Source organism: Macaca nemestrina, chromosome 3 (genome assembly GCF_043159975.1).
Source record: "Macaca nemestrina isolate mMacNem1 chromosome 3, mMacNem.hap1, whole genome shotgun sequence".
Classification (NCBI taxonomy): Eukaryota; Metazoa; Chordata; class Mammalia; order Primates; family Cercopithecidae; genus Macaca; species Macaca nemestrina.
The window spans coordinates 107,457,687-107,472,781 of NC_092127.1; positions in this window are offsets into that span (position 1 = coordinate 107,457,687).

Genomic DNA, 15,095 nt, shown 5'->3' on the forward strand with positions numbered 1-15,095 from the left:
TATTTCCTTTTTCACCATAGCCCTCTATGGGCTTCCAAATACACTTTGCCAATACCAAAGGAACTGTCTTATCGAAAGGCTTCTTGAGGGGAAATCTGTAACTCTGTGAGATGATTTCACAGAACACAAAGAAGTTTCTCAGAAAGCTTCTTTCTCTTTGTTATCGGAGGATAATTCCTTTGGCCCTATAGTCTTCAAAGGGATGCGGAATATCTGTTCTTAGATTCCACAGAAATAAGGCTAGCAAAGAGATCCACGAAATAGAGATGTAACTCTGTGAGATGAATTAACAGAACACTAAGCAGTTTCTCAGAAATCTTGTTTCCAGATTTCATCTGAGGATATTTCCTTTTTCACCATAGCCCTCTATGGGCTTCCAAATATCACTTTGCCAATTCCACAAGAACTGTCTTAGCGAAAGGCTTCTTGAGGGGAAAGCTGTAACTCTGTGAGATGATTTCACAGAACACAAAGAAGTTTCTCAGAAAGCTTCTTTCTCTTTGTTATCGGAGGATATTTCCTTTGGCCCTATAGTCTTCAAAGGTATCCGAAATATCTGTTCTCAGATTCCAGAGAAATAAGGCTAGCAAAGAGATCCACGAAATACAGATGTAACTCTGTGAGATGAATTAACAGAACACTAAGCAGTTTCTCAGAAAAGTTCTTTCCAGATTTCATCTGAGGATATTTCCTTTTTCACCATAGCCCTCTATGGGCTTCCAAATATCACTTTGCCAATTCCACAAGAACTGTCTTTGCGAAAGGCTTCTTGAGAGGAAAGCTGTTACTCTGTGAGACGATTTCACAGAACACAAAGAAGTTTCTCAGAAAGCTTCTTTCTATTTGTTATCGGAGGATATTTCCTTTGGCCCTATAGTCTTCAAAGGGATCCGAAATATCTGTTCTCAGATTCCACAGAAATAAGGCTAGCAAAGAGATCCACGAAATACAGATGTAACTCTGTGAGATGAATTAACAGAACACTGAGCCGTTTCTCAGAAAGCTTCTTTCCAGATTTCATCTGAGGATATTTCCTTTTTCACCATAGCCCTCTATGGGCTTCTAAATACACTTTGCCAATACCAAAGGAACTGTCTTATCGAAAGGCTTCTTGAGGGGAAATCTGTAACTCTGTGAGATGATTTCACAGAACACAAAGAAGTTTCTCAGAAAGCTTCTTTCTCTTTGTTATCGGAGGATAATTCCTTTGGCCCTATAGTATTCAAAGGGATGCGGAATATCTGTTCTTAGATTCCACAGAAATAAGGCTAGCAAAGAGATCCACGAAATAGAGATGTAACTCTGTGAGATGAATTAACAGAACACTAAGCAGTTTCTCAGAAATCTTGTTTCCAGATTTCATCTGAGGATATTTCCTTTTTCACCATAGCGCTCTAAGGGCTTCAAAATATCACTTTTTCGATTCCACAAGAACTGTCTTAGCGCACGGTTTCTTTAGGGGAGGGCTGTAACTCTGTGAGATGATTTCACAGAACACAAAGAAGTTTCTCAGAAAGCTTCTTTCCAGATTTCATCTGAGTATATTTCCTTTTTCACCATAGCCCTCTATGGGCTTCCAAATATCACTTTGCCAATTCCACAGGAACTGTCTTAGCGAAAGGCTTCTTGAGGGGAAAGCTGTAACTCTGTGAGATGATTTCACAGAACACAAAGAAGTTTCTCAGAAAGCTTCTTTCTCTTTGTTAACCGAGGATGTTTCCTTTGGCCCTATAGTCTTCAAAGGGATCCGAAATATCTTTTCTTATATTCCACAGAAATAAGGCTAGCAAAGAGATCCACGAAATACAGATGTAACTCTGTGAGATGAATTAACAGAACACTAAGCAGTTTCTCAGAAAGCTTCTTTCCAGATTTCATCTGAGGATATTTCCTTTTTCACCATAGCCCTCTATGGGCTTCCAAATATCACTTTGCCAATTCCACAAGAACTGTCTTAGCGAAAGGCTTCTTGAGGGGAAAGCTGTAACTCTGTGAGATGATTTCACAGAACACAAAGAAGTTTCTCAGAAAGCTTCTTTCTCTTTGTTATCGGAGGATATTTCCTTTGGCCCTATAGTCTTCAAAGGGATCCGAAATATCTGTTCTAAGATTCCAGAGAAATACGGCTAGCAAAGAGATCCACGAAATACAGATGTAACTCTGTGAGATGAATTAACAGAACACTAAGCAGTTTCTCAGAAAAGTTCTTTCCAGATTTCATCTGAGGATATTTCCTTTTTCACCATAGCCCTCTATGGGCTTCCAAATATCACTTTGCCAATTCCACAAGAACTGTCTTAGCGAAAGGCTTCTTGAGAGGAAAGCTGTTACTCTGTGAGATGATTTCACAGAACACAAAGAAGTTTCTCAGAAAGCTTCTTTCTCTTTGTTATCGGAGGATATTTCCTTTGGCCCTATAGTCTTCAAAGGGATCCGAAATATCTGTTCTCAGATTCCACAGAAATAAGGCTAGCAAAGAGATCCACGAAATACAGATGTAACTCTGTGAGATGAATTAACAGAACACTAAGCAGTTTCTTTGAAAGCTTCTTTCCAGATTTCATCTGAGGATATTTCCTTTTTCACCAGAGCCAACTATGGGCTTCCAAATATCACTTTGCCAATTCCACAAGAACTGTCTTAGCAAAAGGCTTCTTGAGGGGAAAGCTGTAACTCTGTGAGATGATTTCACAGAACACAAAGAAGTTTCTCAGAAAGCTTCTTTCTCTTTGTTATCCGAGGATATTTCCTTTGGCCCTATAGTCTTCAAAGGGATCCGAAATATCTTTTCTTAGATTCCACAGAAATAAGGCTAGCAAAGAGATCCACGAAATACAGATGGAAATCTGTGAGATGAATTAACAGAACACTAAGCAGTTTCTCAGAAAGCATCTTTACAGATTTCATCTGAGGATATTTCCTTTTTCACCATAGCCCTCTATGGGCTTCCAAATATCACTTTGCCAATTCCACAAGAACTGTCTTAGCGAAAGGCTTCTTGAGGGGAAAGCTGTAACTCTGTGAGACGATTTCACAGAACACAAAGAAGTTTCTCAGAAAGCTTCTTTCTCTTTGTTATCGGAGGATATTTCCTTTGGCCCTACAGTCTTCAAAGAGATCCAAAATATCTGTTCTCAGATTCCACAGATATAAGGCTAGCAAAGAGATTCACGAAATACAGATGTAACTCTGTGAGATGAATTAACAGAACACTGAGCCGTTTCTCAGAAAGCTTCTTTCCAGATTTCATCTGAGGATATTTCCTTTTTCACCATAGCACTCTATGGGCTTCCAAATACACTTTGCCAATACCAAAGGAACTGTCTTATCGAAAGGCTTCTTGAGGGGAAATCTGTAACTCTGTGAGATGATTTCACAGAACACAAAGAAGTTTCTCAGAAAGCTTCTTTCTCTTTGTTATCGGAGGATAATTCCTTTGGCCCTATAGTCTTCAAAGGGATGCGGAATATCTGTTCTTAGATTCCACAGAAATAAGGCTGGCAAAGAGATCCACGAAATAGAGATGTAACTCTGTGAGATGAATTAACAGAACACTAAGCAGTTTCTCAGAAATCTTGTTTCCAGATTTCATCTGAGGATATTTCCTTTTTCACCATAGCCCTCTATGGGCTTCCAAATATCACTTTGCCAATTCCACAAGAACTGTCTTAGCGAAAGGCTTCTTGAGGGGAAAGCTGTAACTCTGTGAGATGATTTCACAGAACACAAAGAAGTTTCTCAGAAAGCTTCTTTCTCTTTGTTATCGGAGGATATTTCCTTTGGCCCTATACTCTTCAAAGGGATCCGAAATATCTGTTCTAAGATTCCAGAGAAATAAGGCTAGCAAAGAGATCCACGAAATACAGATGTAACTCTGTGAGATGAATTAACAGAACACTAAGCAGTTTCTCAGAAAAGTTCTTTCCAGATTTCATCTGAGGATATTTCCTTTTTCACCATAGCCCTCTATGGGCTTCCAAATATCACTTTGCCAATTCCACAAGAACTGTCTTAGCGAAAGGCTTCTTGAGAGGAAAGCTGTTACTCTGTGAGACGATTTCACAGAACACAAAGAAGTTTCTCAGAAAGCTTCTTTCTATTTGTTATCGGAGGATATTTCCTTTGGCCCTATAGTCTTCAAAGGGATCCGAAATATCTGTTCTCAGATTCCACAGAAATAAGGCTAGCAAAGAGATCCACGAAATACAGATGTAACTCTGTGAGATGAATTAACAGAACACTGAGCCGTTTCTCAGAAAGCTTCTTTCCAGATTTCATCTGAGGATATTTCCTTTTTCACCATAGCCCTCTATGGGCTTCTAAATACACTTTGCCAATACCAAAGGAACTGTCTTATCGAAAGGCTTCTTGAGGGGAAATCTGTAACTCTGTGAGATGATTTCACAGAACACAAAGAAGTTTCTCAGAAAGCTTCTTTCTCTTTGTTATCGGAGGATAATTCCTTTGGCCCTATAGTATTGAAAGGGATGCGGAATATCTGTTCTTAGATTCCACAGAAATAAGGCTAGCAAAGAGATCCACGAAATAGAGATGTAACTCTGTGAGATGAATTAACAGAACACTAAGCAGTTTCTCAGAAATCTTGTTTCCAGATTTCATCTGAGGATATTTCCTTTTTCACCATAGCGCTCTAAGGGCTTCAAAATATCACTTTTTCGATTCCACAAGAACTGTCTTAGCGCACGGTTTCTTTAGGGGAGGGCTGTTACTCTGTGAGATGATTTCACAGAACACAAAGAAGTTTCTCAGAAAGCTTCTTTCCAGATTTCATCTGAGGATATTTCCTTTTTCACCATAGCCCTCTATGGGCTTCCAAATATCACTTTGCCAATTCCACAAGAACTGTCTTAGCGAAAGGCTTCTTGAGGAGAAAGCTGTAACTCTGTGAGATGATTTCACAGAACACAAAGAAGTTTCTCAGAAAGCCTCTTTCTCTTTGTTATCGGAGGATATTTCCTTTGGCCCTATAGTCTTCAAAGGGATACGAAATATCTGTTCTCAGATTCCACAGAAATAAGGCTAGCAAAGAGATCCACGAAATACAGATGTAACTCTGTGAGATGAATTAACAGAACACTACGCAGTTTCTCAGAAAGCTTCTTTCCAGATTTCATCTGAGGATATTTCCTTTTTCACCATAGCCCTCTAGGGGTTCCAAATGTCACTTTTCCAATTCACAAGAACTGTCTTAGCGAAAGGCTTCTTGAGGGGAAAGCTGTAACTCTGTGAGATGATTTCACAGAACACAAAGATGTTTCTCAGAAAGCTTCTTTCTCTTTGTTATCGGAGGATATTTCCTTTGGCCCTATAGTCTTCAAAGGGATCCGAAATATCTGTTCTCAGATTCCACAGAAATAAGGCTAGCAAAGAGATCCACGAAATACAGATGTAACTCTGTGAGATGAATTAACAGAACACTAAGCAGTTTCTCAGAAAGCTTCTTTCCAGATTTCATCTGAGGACATTTCCTTTTTCACCAGAGCCCTCTATGGGCTTCCAAATATCACTTTGCCAATTCCACAAGAACTGTCTTAGCGAAAGGCTTCTTGAGGGGAAAGCTGTAACTCTGTGAGACGATTTCACAGAACACAAAGAAGTTTCTCAGAAAGCTTCTTTCTCTTTGTTATCGGAGGATATTTCCTTTGGCCCTATAGTCTTCAAAGAGATCCAAAATATCTGTTCTCAGATTCCACAGATATAAGGCTAGCAAAGAGATTCACGAAATACAGATGTAACTCTGTGAGATGAATTAACAGAACACTGAGCCGTTTCTCAGAAAGCTTCTTTCCAGATTTCATCTGAGGATATTTCCTTTTTCACCATAGCCCTCTATGGGCTTCCAAATACACTTTGCCAATACCAAAGGAACTGTCTTATCGAAAGGCTTCTTGAGGGGAAATCTGTAACTCTGTGAGATGATTTCACAGAACACAAAGAAGTTTCTCAGAAAGCTTCTTTCTCTTTGTTATCCGAGGATATTTCCTTTGGCCCTATAGTCTTCAAAGGGATCCGGAATATCTGTACTCAGATTCCACAGAAATAAGGCTAGCAAAGAGATCCACGAAATACAGATGTAACTCTGTGAGATGAATTAACAGAACACTAAGCAGTTTCTCAGAAAGCTTCTTTCCAGATTTCATCTGAGGATATTTCCTTTTTCACCATAGCCCTCTATGGGCTTCCAAATATCACTTTGCCAATTCCACAAGAACTGTCTTAGCGAAAGGCTTCTTGAGGGGAAAGCTGTAACTCTGTGAGATGATTTCACAGAACACAAAGAAGTTTCTCAGAAAGCTTCTTTCTCTTTGTTATCGGAGGATATTTCCTTTGGCCCTATAGTCTTCAAAGGGATCCGAAATATCTGTTCTAAGATTCCAGAGAAATAAGGCTAGCAAAGAGATCCACGAAATACAGATGTAACTCTGTGAGATGAATTAACAGAACACTAAGCAGTTTCTCAGAAAAGTTCTTTCCAGATTTCATCTGAGGATATTTCCTTTTTCACCATAGCCCTCTATGGGCTTCCAAATATCACTTTGCCAATTCCACAAGAACTGTCTTAGCGAAAGGCTTCTTGAGAGGAAAGCTGTTACTCTGTGAGACGATTTCACAGAACACAAAGAAGTTTCTCAGAAAGCTTCTTTCTCTTTGTTATCGGAGGATATTTCCTTTGGCCCTATAGTCTTCAAAGGGATCCGAAATATCTGTTCTCTGATTCCACAGAAATAAGGCTAGCAAAGAGATCCACGAAATACAGATGTAACTCTGTGAGATGAATTAACAGAACACTAAGCAGTTTCTTTGAAAGCTTCTTTCCAGATTTCATCTGAGGATATTTCCTTTTTCACCATAGCCCTCTATGGGCTTCCAAATATCACTTTGCCAATTCCACAAGAACTGTCTTAGCGAAAGGCTTCTTGAGGGGAAAGCTGTAACTCTGTGAGATGATTTCACAGAACACAAAGAAGTTTCTCAGAAAGCTTCTTTCTCTTTGTTATCCGAGGATATTTCCTTTGACCCTATAGTCTTCAAAGGGATCCGAAATATCTTTTCTTAGATTCCACAGAAATAAGGCTAGCAAAGAGATCCACGAAATACAGATGTAACTCTGTGAGATGAATTAACAGAACACTAAGCAGTTTCTCAGAAAGCTTCTTTCCAGATTTCATCTGAGGATATTTCCTTTTTCACCATAGCCCTCTATGGGCTTCCAAATATCACTTTGCCAATTCCACAAGAACTGTCTTAGCGAAAGGCTTCTTGAGGGGAAAGCTGTAACTCTGTGAGATGATTTCACAGAACACAAAGAAGTTTCTCAGAAAGCTTCTTTCTCTTTGTTATCGGAGGATATTTCCTTTGGCCCTATAGTCTTCAAAGGGATCCGAAATATCTGTTCTAAGATTCCAGAGAAATACGGCTAGCAAAGAGATCCACGAAATACAGATGTAACTCTGTGAGATGAATTAACAGAACACTAAGCAGTTTCTCAGAAAAGTTCTTTCCAGATTTCATCTGTGGATATTTCCTTTTTCACCATAGCCCTCTATGGGCTTCCAAATATCACTTTGCCAATTCCACAAGAACTGTCTTAGCGAAAGGCTTCTTGAGAGGAAAGCTGTTACTCTGTGAGACGATTTCACAGAACACAAAGAAGTTTCTCAGAAAGCTTCTTTCTCTTTGTTATCGGAGGATATTTCCTTTGGCCCTATAGTCTTCAAAGGGATCCGAAATATCTGTTCTCAGATTCCACAGAAATAAGGCTAGCAAAGAGATCCACGAAATACAGATGTAACTCTGTGAGATGAATTAACAGAACACTAAGCAGTTTCTTTGAAAGCTTCTTTCCAGATTTCATCTGAGGATATTTCCTTTTTCACCAGAGCCCTCTATGGGCTTCCAAATATCACTTTGCCAATTCCACAAGAACTGTCTTAGCAAAAGGCTTCTTGAGGGGAAAGCTGTAACTCTGTGAGATGATTTCACAGAACACAAAGAAGTTTCTCAGAAAGCTTCTTTCTCTTTGTTATCCGAGGATATTTCCTTTGGCCCTATAGTCTTCAAAGGGATCCGAAATATCTTTTCTTAGATTCCACAGAAATAAGGCTAGCAAAGAGATCCACGAAATACAGATGGAAATCTGTGAGATGAATTAACAGAACACTAAGCAGTTTCTCAGAAAGCATCTTTACAGATTTCATCTGAGGATATTTCCTTTTTCACCATAGCCCACTATGGGCTTCCAAATATCACTTTGCCAATTCCACAAGAACTGTCTTAGCGAAAGGCTTCTTGAGGGGAAAGCTGTAACTCTGTGAGACGATTTCACAGAACACAAAGAAGTTTCTCAGAAAGCTTCTTTCTCTTTGTTATCGGAGGATATTTCCTTTGGCCCTACAGTCTTCAAAGAGATCCAAAATATCTGTTCTCAGATTCCACAGATATGAGGCTAGCAAAGAGATTCACGAAATACAGATGTAACTCTGTGAGATGAATTAACAGAACACTGAGCCGTTTCTCAGAAAGCTTCTTTCCAGATTTCATCTGAGGATATTTCCTTTTTCACCATAGCCCTCTATGGGCTTCCAAATACACTTTGCCAATACCAAAGGAACTGTCTTATCGAAAGGCTTCTTGAGGGGAAATCTGTAACTCTGTGAGATGATTTCACAGAACACAAAGAAGTTTCTCAGAAAGCTTCTTTCTCTTTGTTATCGGAGGATAATTCCTTTGGCCCTATAGTCTTCAAAGGGATGCGGAATATCTGTTCTTAGATTCCACAGAAATAAGGCTAGCAAAGAGATCCACGAAATAGAGATGTAACTCTGTGAGATGAATTAACAGAACACTAAGCAGTTTCTCAGAAATCTTGTTTCCAGATTTCATCTGAGGATATTTCCTTTTTCACCATAGCCCTCTATGGGCTTCCAAATATCACTTTGCCAATTCCACAAGAACTGTCTTAGCGAAAGGCTTCTTGAGGGGAAAGCTGTAACTCTGTGAGATGATTTCACAGAACACAAAGAAGTTTCTCAGAAAGCTTCTTTCTCTTTGTTATCGGAGGATATTTCCTTTGGCCCTATAGTCTTCAAAGGTATCCGAAATATCTGTTCTCAGATTCCAGAGAAATAAGGCTAGCAAAGAGATCCACGAAATACAGATGTAACTCTGTGAGATGAATTAACAGAACACTAAGCAGTTTCTCAGAAAAGTTCTTTCCAGATTTCATCTGAGGATATTTCCTTTTTCACCATAGCCCTCTATGGGCTTCCAAATATCACTTTGCCAATTCCACAAGAACTGTCTTTGCGAAAGGCTTCTTGAGAGGAAAGCTGTTACTCTGTGAGACGATTTCACAGAACACAAAGAAGTTTCTCAGAAAGCTTCTTTCTATTTGTTATCGGAGGATATTTCCTTTGGCCCTATAGTCTTCAAAGGGATCCGAAATATCTGTTCTCAGATTCCACAGAAATAAGGCTAGCAAAGAGATCCACGAAATACAGATGTAACTCTGTGAGATGAATTAACAGAACACTGAGCCGTTTCTCAGAAAGCTTCTTTCCAGATTTCATCTGAGGATATTTCCTTTTTCACCATAGCCCTCTATGGGCTTCTAAATACACTTTGCCAATACCAAAGGAACTGTCTTATCGAAAGGCTTCTTGAGGGGAAATCTGTAACTCTGTGAGATGATTTCACAGAACACAAAGAAGTTTCTCAGAAAGCTTCTTTCTCTTTGTTATCGGAGGATAATTCCTTTGGCCCTATAGTATTCAAAGGGATGCGGAATATCTGTTCTTAGATTCCACAGAAATAAGGCTAGCAAAGAGATCCACGAAATAGAGATGTAACTCTGTGAGATGAATTAACAGAACACTAAGCAGTTTCTCAGAAATCTTGTTTCCAGATTTCATCTGAGGATATTTCCTTTTTCACAATAGCGCTCTAAGGGCTTCAAAATATCACTTTTTCGATTCCACAAGAACTGTCTTAGCGCACGGTTTCTTTAGGGGAGGGCTGTTACTCTGTGAGATGATTTCACAGAACACAAAGAAGTTTCTCAGAAAGCTTCTTTCCAGATTGCATCTGAGGATATTTCCTTTGGCCCTATAGTCTTCAAAGGGATACGAAATATCTGTTCTCAGATTCCACAGAAATAAGGCTAGCAAAGAGATCCACGAAATACAGATGTAACTCTGTGAGATGAATTAACAGAACACTACGCAGTTTCTCAGAAAGCTTCTTTCCAGATTTCATCTGAGGATATTTCCTTTTTCACCATAGCCCTCTAGGGGTTCCAAATGTCACTTTTCCAATTCACAAGAACTGTCTTAGCGAAAGGCTTCTTGAGGGGAAAGCTGTAACTCTGTGAGATGATTTCACAGAACACAAAGATGTTTCTCAGAAAGCTTCTTTCTCTTTGTTATCGGAGGATATTTCCTTTGGCCCTATAGTCTTCAAAGGGATCCGAAATATCTGTTCTCAGATTCCACAGAAATAAGGCTAGCAGAGAGATCCACGAAATACAGATGTAACTCTGTGAGATGAATTAACAGAACACTAAGCAGTTTCTCAGAAAGCTTCTTTCCAGATTTCATCTGAGGATATTTCCTTTTTCACCAGAGCCCTCTATGGGCTTCCAAATATCACTTTGCCAATTCCACAAAAACTGTCTTAGCGAAAGGCTTCTTGAGGGGAAAGCTGTAACTCTGTGAGACGATTTCACAGAACACAAAGAAGTTTCTCAGAAAGCTTCTTTCTCTTTGTTATCGGAGGATATTTCCTTTGGCCCTATAGTCTTCAAAGAGATCCAAAATATCTGTTCTCAGATTCCACAGATATAAGGCTAGCAAAGAGATTCACGAAATACAGATGTAACTCTGTGAGATGAATTAAGAGAACACTGAGCCGTTTCTCAGAAAGCTTCTTTCCAGATTTCATCTGAGGATATTTCCTTTTTCACCATAGCCCTCTATGGGCTTCCAAATACACTTTGCCAATACCAAAGGAACTGTCTTATCGAAAGGCTTCTTGAGGGGAAATCTGTAACTCTGTGAGATGATTTCACAGAACACAAAGAAGTTTCTCAGAAAGCTTCTTTCTCTTTGTTATCGGAGGATAATTCCTTTGGCCCTATAGTCTTCAAAGGGATCCGGAATATCTGTACTCAGATTCCACAGAAATAAGGCTAGCAAAGAGATCCACGAAATACAGATGTAACTCTGTGAGATGAATTAACAGAACACTAAGCAGTTTCTCAGAAAGCTTCTTTCCAGATTTCATCTGAGGATATTTCCTTTTTCACCATAGCCCTCTATGGGCTTCCAAATATCACTTTGCCAATTCCACAAGAACTGTCTTAGCGAAAGGCTTCTTGAGGGGAAAGCTGTAACTCTGTGAGATGATTTCACAGAACACAAAGAAGTTTCTCAGAAAGCTTCTTTCTCTTTGTTATCGGAGGATATTTCCTTTGGCCCTATAGTCTTCAAAGGGATCCGAAATATCTGTTCTCTGATTCCACAGAAATAAGGCTAGCAAAGAGATCCACGAAATACAGATGTAACTCTGTGAGATGAATTAACAGAACACTAAGCAGTTTCTTTGAAAGCTTCTTTCCAGATTTCATCTGAGGATATTTCCTTTTTCACCATAGCCCTCTATGGGCTTCCAAATATCACTTTGCCAATTCCACAGGAACTGTCTTAGCGAATGGCTTCTTGAGGGGAAAGCTGTAACTCTGTGAGATGATTTCACAGAACACAAAGAAGTTTCTCAGAAAGCTTCTTTCTCTTTGTTATCCGAGGATATTTCCTTTGGCCCTATAGTCTTCAAAGGGATCCGAAATATCTTTTCTTAGATTCCACAGAAATAAGGCTAGCAAAGAGATCCACGAAATACAGATGTAACTCTGTGAGATGAATTAACAGAACACTAAGCAGTTTCTCAGAAAGCTTCTTTCCAGATTTCATCTGAGGATATTTCCTTTTTCACCATAGCCCTCTATGGGCTTCCAAATATCACTTTGCCAATTCCACAAGAACTGTCTTAGCGAAAGGCTTCTTGAGGGGAAAGCTGTAACTCTGTGAGATGATTTCACAGAACACAAAGAAGTTTCTCAGAAAGCTTCTTTCTCTTTGTTATCGGAGGATATTTCCTTTGGCCCTATAGTCTTCAAAGGGATCCGAAATATCTGTTCTAAGATTCCAGAGAAATAAGGCTAGCAAAGAGATCCACGAAATACAGATGTAACTCTGTGAGATGAATTAACAGAACACTAAGCAGTTTCTCAGAAAAGTTCTTTCCAGATTTCATCTGAGGATATTTCCTTGTTCACCATAGCCCTCTATGGGCTTCCAAATATCACTTTGCCAATTCCACAAGAACTGTCTTAGCGAAAGGCTTCTTGAGAGGAAAGCTGTTACTCTGTGAGACGATTTCACAGAACACAAAGAAGTTTCTCAGAAAGCTTCTTTCTATTTGTTATCGGAGGATATTTCCTTTGGCCCTATAGTCTTCAAAGGGATCCGAAATATCTGTTCTCAGATTCCACAGAAATAAGGCTAGCAAAGAGATCCACGAAATACAGATGTAACTCTGTGAGATGAATTAACAGAACACTGAGCCGTTTCTCAGAAAGCTTCTTTCCAGATTTCATCTGAGGATATTTCCTTTTTCACCATAGCCCTCTATGGGCTTCTAAATACACTTTGCCAATACCAAAGGAACTGTCTTATCGAAAGGCTTCTTGAGGGGAAATCTGTAACTCTGTGAGATGATTTCACAGAACACAAAGAAGTTTCTCAGAAAGCTTCTTTCTCTTTGTTATCGGAGGATAATTCCTTTGGCCCTATAGTATTGAAAGGGATGCGGAATATCTGTTCTTAGATTCCACAGAAATAAGGCTAGCAAAGAGATCCACGAAATAGAGATGTAACTCTGTGAGATGAATTAACAGAACACTAAGCAGTTTCTCAGAAATCTTGTTTCCAGATTTCATCTGAGGATATTTCCTTTTTCACCATAGCGCTCTAAGGGCTTCAAAATATCACTTTTTCGATTCCACAAGAACTGTCTTAGCGCACGGTTTCTTTAGGGGAGGGCTGTTACTCTGTGAGATGATTTCACAGAACACAAAGAAGTTTCTCAGAAAGCTTCTTTCCAGATTTCATCTGAGGATATTTCCTTTTTCACCATAGCCCTCTATGGGCTTCCAAATATCACTTTGCCAATTCCACAAGAACTGTCTTAGCGAAAGGCTTCTTGAGGAGAAAGCTGTAACTCTGTGAGATGATTTCACAGAACACAAAGAAGTTTCTCAGAAAGCCTCTTTCTCTTTGTTATCGGAGGATATTTCCTTTGGCCCTATAGTCTTCAAAGGGATACGAAATATCTGTTCTCAGATTCCACAGAAATAAGGCTAGCAAAGAGATCCACGAAATACAGATGTAACTCTGTGAGATGAATTAACAGAACACTACGCAGTTTCTCAGAAAGCTTCTTTCCAGATTTCATCTGAGGATATTTCCTTTTTCACCATAGCCCTCTAGGGGTTCCAAATGTCACTTTTCCAATTCACAAGAACTGTCTTAGCGAAAGGCTTCTTGAGGGGAAAGCTGTAACTCTGTGAGATGATTTCACAGAACACAAAGATGTTTCTCAGAAAGCTTCTTTCTCTTTGTTATCGGAGGATATTTCCTTTGGCCCTATAGTCTTCAAAGGGATCCGAAATATCTGTTCTCAGATTCCACAGAAATAAGGCTAGCAGAGAGATCCACGAAATACAGATGTAACTCTGTGAGATGAATTAACAGAACACTAAGCAGTTTCTCAGAAAGCTTCTTTCCAGATTTCATCTGAGGATATTTCCTTTTTCACCAGAGCCCTCTATGGGCTTCCAAATATCACTTTGCCAATTCCACAAGAACTGTCTTAGCGAAAGGCTTCTTGAGGGGAAAGCTGTAACTCTGTGAGACGATTTCACAGAACACAAAGAAGTTTCTCAGAAAGCTTCTTTCTCTTTGTTATCGGAGGATATTTCCTTTGGCCCTATAGTCTTCAAAGAGATCCAAAATATCTGTTCTCAGATTCCACAGATATAAGGCTAGCAAAGAGATTCACGAAATACAGATGTAACTCTGTGAGATGAATTAACAGAACACTGAGCCGTTTCTCAGAAAGCTTCTTTCCAGATTTCATCTGAGGATATTTCCTTTTTCACCATAGCCCTCTATGGGCTTCCAAATACACTTTGCCAATACCAAAGGAACTGTCTCATCGAAAGGCTTCTTGAGGGGAAATCTGTAACTCTGTGAGATGATTTCACAGAACACAAAGAAGTTTCTCAGAAAGCTTCTTTCTCTTTGTTATCGGAGGATAATTCCTTTGGCCCTATAGTCTTCAAAGGGATCCGGAATATCTGTACTCAGATTCCACAGAAATAAGGCTAGCAAAGAGATCCACGAAATACAGATGTAACTCTGTGAGATGAATTAACAGAACACTAAGCAGTTTCTCAGAAAGCTTCTTTCCAGATTTCATCTGAGGATATTTCCTTTTTCACCATAGCCCTCTATGGGCTTCCAAATATCACTTTGCCAATTCCACAAGAACTGTCTTAGCGAAAGGCTTCTTGAGGGGAAAGCTGTAACTCTGTGAGATGATTTCACAGAACACAAAGAAGTTTCTCAGAAAGCTTCTTTCTCTTTGTTATCGGAGGATATTTCCTTTGGCCCTATAGTCTTCAAAGGGATCCGAAATATCTGTTCTAAGATTCCAGAGAAATAAGGCTAGCAAAGAGATCCACGAAATACAGATGTAACTCTGTGAGATGAATTAACAGAACACTAAGCAGTTTCTCAGAAAAGTTCTTTCCAGATTTCATCTGAGGATATTTCCTTTTTCACCATAGCCCTCTAAGGGCTTCCAAATATCACTTTGCCAATTCCACAAGAACTGTCTTAGCGAAAGGCTTCTTGAGAGGAAAGCTGTTACTCTGTGAGACGATTTCACAGAACACAAAGAAGTTTCTCAGAAAGCTTCTTTCTCTTTGTTATCGGAGGATATTTCCTTTGGCCCTA